This window comes from Sciurus carolinensis, chromosome 10, assembly GCF_902686445.1.
Source record: "Sciurus carolinensis chromosome 10, mSciCar1.2, whole genome shotgun sequence".
Taxonomy (NCBI): Eukaryota; Metazoa; Chordata; class Mammalia; order Rodentia; family Sciuridae; genus Sciurus; species Sciurus carolinensis.
Window position 1 is genome coordinate 123,854,682 of NC_062222.1, and position 4,676 is coordinate 123,859,357.

The window sequence follows — 4,676 nt, forward strand, 5'->3', positions numbered from 1 at the left end:
GTGTGTGTGTACATACGTATGTATGTGTGTATATATAAATGTATTTTTTAATGGTTTAAGAGTCACAGAAAAGTTTCAAGGCTAGTGCAGAGACTTCCTATAAACACACCTCAGTTTTTTGCTAACATCTTATATTACTATATGGTACTACAGTAGTTTAAATATGATTGTTGTCACCAAAACTCATGTTAAGATGCGGTTCCTACTGTGGTGGTGCTGACAGGTGGTGCCTTTAAGAGGTGACTAGGTAATTAGGAATAAAGCTTTTCCCACTGGAGTGCTTTAGGTCTCATGGGACTGGATCTGTTGAGTGAGAGTCAGTCATTATAAAGCTGGCCAGCCTCTGTCTTTTTGACACATGTGCTTTCCTGCACATGCCTGCTTCCCTTCTGCTTTTCCACCATGAGTGGACACTTCCTGAGGCCCTTCCAAGAAGTAGGCAGATGCTGGCACTAAACCTCTCGAAGTGTGTGTCAACTTAACCACTTTCTTGTAAATTACCCAGCCTCAGGTATTTTCTTATATAACAAGAGGAAAAAAGACAGGTACACTTGTCATAACTAATGAATATCCCACTGAACTTTTGAACATTATTTTTATTTGGAAAAAAAAAAGTCGCAATTTCATTTTGCTTTCAGTTTCATCACACTGGAGTGTTTCCTTGCTTTGAAAGTAACCGTCAGAAATCCAAATGATTGTTTCTGAGACTTTTAACTGAGTGAAGAAGTTTCAAGGAAAAAGCAAAAACTTACTCCCAAAATTTTACACCAGCAGGTGAAACAAAAGCCTTAGGATCTTGAGGCATGGCAGCTGTCTTTAAATAGAGATTGCGTAGAACCATTAGAAATAAGACATGGGCCTGAGAAAGAAAACAAAACAGCTCTTTCTGAAGCTGTTATCAGAATGCAACTAGAATGAACTTATGTGAAGGCCTAATGCTGAGTTGCTCTCTGATCCTTTCTTCCTTCCTTCCTTTTTAAAAATTTTTTTCATTTTTACAGACTGCATTTTGATTTATTGTACACACATGGGGTACATCATTTCGTTTCTATGGTTGTGCACAATGTAGATTCATACCATTAGTGTAATCATACATGTACATATAGGATAATGATGTCTGTCTCATTCTACCACTTTTCATACCCTCTCCTTCTCATTTCCCTCTACATAATCTAAAGTTCCTCCATTCTTAGCAAAGATTATGTTTTGCTGTCTTTGTGTAACAAATTTCTCCCTAAACATTTCAATGTACCTGAAATTTGGATATTCTTTCTGATTGGCTTCAGAAGCTTTCTGGACATACTTTTGGATTACAGATTGACCTCGAGTGCTTCTGGTTGCCCTGTGGGAACTGCAGTTCCTATGGTGCAGATTGGTTATGAGTTCTTTGTACTAGTTACCTGAGGGACCTGAAGACAAGAGGTGCTTGTTGTAGGGAGAGTAACTACCTCTCCCTTCTAGCACTGCATTTTTTTTTGCAAATAGTTGTTTTAGAATTCTGAAATATTCATTAATTATTATCAGCCATAGTTATTGTATTGCCATACAGGACTCTTCTGGTTATTGCTCCTATCTAGTCACACCTCTGTACACATTAGCTATCCTTTCTCATATTCCAACATAAAGAAATGATATATTCCTGTGGCGATTGATATGCCAGTTGTCCCAATCTCATCTTGCACATTGTATACATGTATTGCAATATTACACTGTAGCCCTAAATATGTGTATTACTACGTGTCAATTAAAAATATGTATTTTAGAAAAAAAATTTAGAATTGAAATCCATAGCATGAAGGATATAAAGAAAAAAAAAGATGTAATCATGTGATTTATTCTTTTTCCTAAGAAATTAAATTATCCCTTTTCCAACTTGAGCCCAGCAGAATGGCTCCCTCAAAGGAGGGTGGTGAGAAGAAGGGCCGTTCTGCGATCAGCGAGGTCGTGACCGGGGAATACACTATCAACATTCACAGCGCACCCATGGAGGGGGCTTGGAGAAGTGTCCTCGGGCACTCAAAGAGATCCGGAAATGTGCTGTGAAAGAGATGGGAGCTCCAGGTGTGTGCATCCATACTAGGCTCAATGAAGCCTTCTGGGCCAAAGGAGTAAGGAATGTCCTGTATGATATTTGAGTGTGATTGTCCAGAAAGTGTAATGAGGGTGAAGATTCGCCAAACAATACTCTATACTTTGGTAACCTACATCTCTGTTACCATGTTCAAAATCTACAGACAGCCAGTGTGGATGAGAACTAACTGCTGATTGTCCAACAAAGACATAAAACTAAAAAAAAAAAAAAAAAAAAAGAGAAAGAAAAGGAGGGAGGGAGGGAAGGAAAAAAGGAAGGAAGGAAGGAAGGAGGGAGAGAAGGAAGGAAGGAAGGAAGGAAGGAGGGAAGAAATTATCCCTAGAAAATGTAGTTGGAAAAACAAATCAACGATCTTTCTTTTTTTTTTTTCTTTTTTTTTTTATTATTGTAAACAAATGGGATACATGTTGTTTCTCTGTTTTTACATGGCGTAAAGGCATACAATTTGTGTAATCATAAATTTACATAGGGTAATGTTGTTTGATTCATTCTGTTATTATTTTCCCCTTCCCCCCCAACCCTCCCACCCCTCTTTTCCCTCTATACAGTCCATCCTTCCTCCATTCTTGCCTCCCTCCCTAACCCTAACTCTAACCCTAACACTAACCCCTCCCACCCCCCATTCTGTGTCATCATCCACTTATTAGCAATATCATTCGTCCATAGGTTTTTTGAGATTGGCTTATCTCACTTAGCATGATATTCTCCAGTTTCATCCATTTGCCTGCAAATGCCATAATTTTATCATTCTTTATGGCTGAGTAATATTCCATTGTATATATATACCACATTTTCTTTATCCATTCATCAATTGAAGGACATCTAGGTTGGTTCCACAATCTGGCTATTGTGAACTGAGCAGCTATGAACATTGATGTGGCTGTATCTCTGTAATATGCTGATTTTAAGTCCTTTGGGTATAGGCCAAGGAGTGGGATAGCTGGGTCAAATGGTGGTTCCATTCCAAGTTTTCTAAGGAGTCTCCACACTGCTTTCCAGAGTGGCTGCACTAATTTGCAGCCCCACCAGCAATGTATGAGTGTACCTTTCTCCCCACATCCTCGCCAACACCTGTTGTTGCTTGTATTCTTGATAATTGCCATTCTAATTGGGGTGAGATGGAATCTTAGGGTGGTTTTGATTTGCATTTCTCTTATTACTAGAGATGTTGAACATTTTCCCATATGTTTGTTGATTGCTTGTATATCTTCTTCTGTGAAGTGTCTATTCATTTCCTTAGCCCATTTGTCAATTGGATTCTTGGTGTAGAGTTTTTTGAGTTCTTTATAGATTCTGGAGATTAGCGCTCTATCTGAAGTATGATTGGCAAAGATTTTCTCCCACTCTGTAGGCTCTTTCTTCGCATTGCTGATAGTTTCCTTTGCTGAGAGAAAGCTTTTTAGTTTGAATCTATCCCAGTTATTAATTCTTGCTTTTATTTCTTGTGCTATGGGAGTCCTGTTGAGGAAGTCTGGTCCTAAGCTGACATGTTGAAGCTCTGGACCTACTTTTTCTTCTATAAGATGCAAGGTCTCTGGTCTGATTCCGAGGTCCTTAATCCATTTTGAGTTTAGTTTCATGCATGGTGAGAGATATGGGTTTAGTTTCATTCTGTTGCATATGGATTTCCAGTTCTCCCAGCACCATTTGTTGAAGAGGCTATCTTTTCTCCATTGCATATTTTTGGCCCCTTTGTCTAGTATGAGAAAATTGTATTTATTTGGGTTTGTGTCTGTGTCCTCTATTGTGTACCATTGATCCACCTTTCTATTTTGGTACCAATACCATGCCATTTTTGTTACTATTGCTTTGTAGTAGAGTTGAAGATCTGGTATTGCGATACCCCCTGCTTCACTCTTTCTGCCAAGGATTGCTTTAGCTATTCTGGGTTTTTTATTCTTCCAGATGAATTTCATAATTGCTTGCTCTATTTCTGTAAGGTACATCATTGGGATGTTAATTGGAATTGCATTGAATCTGTATAGCACTTTTGGTAGTATGGCCATTTTGACAATATTAATTCTTCCTATCCAAGAACATGGGAGATCTTTCCATCTTCTAAGGTTTTCTTTAATTTCTTTCTTTAGTGTTCTGTAGTTCTCATTGTAGAGGTCTTTCACCTCTTTTGTGAGATTGATTCCCAAGTATTTTATTTTTTTCGAAGCTATTGTGAATGGGGTAGTTTTCCTGATTTCTCTTTCTGAAGATTCATCGCTTATGTATAAAAATGCCTTAGATTTATGTGCATTGATCTTATATCCCGCTACTTTACTGAATTCACTTATGAGTTCTAAAAGTTTTCTGGTGGAATTTCCTGGTTCCTCTAAGTATACAATCATATCATCAGCAAATAGGAATAGTTTGAGTTCTTCTTTTCCTATTCGTATCCCTTTAATTTCTTTGGTCTGTCTAATTGCTCTGGCTAGAGTTTCAAGGACGATATTGAATAGAAGTGGTGAAAGAGGGCATCCCTGCCTTGTTCCAGTTTTTAGAGGGAATGCTTTCAGTTTTTCACCATTTAGAATGATATTAGCCATGGGCTTAGCGTTGATTGCCTTTATAATGTTTAGGAATGTTCCCACTA

General features: G+C 38.1%; 1 pseudogene; it reads left to right on the forward strand.

Annotated features, from left to right (window-relative positions):
* The first annotated feature begins 1,887 nt into the window (after positions 1 to 1,887).
* LOC124994918 (60S ribosomal protein L31-like) lies at positions 1,888 to 2,258 on the forward strand (annotated as a pseudogene).
* Positions 2,259 to 4,676: the final 2,418 nt, after the last annotated feature.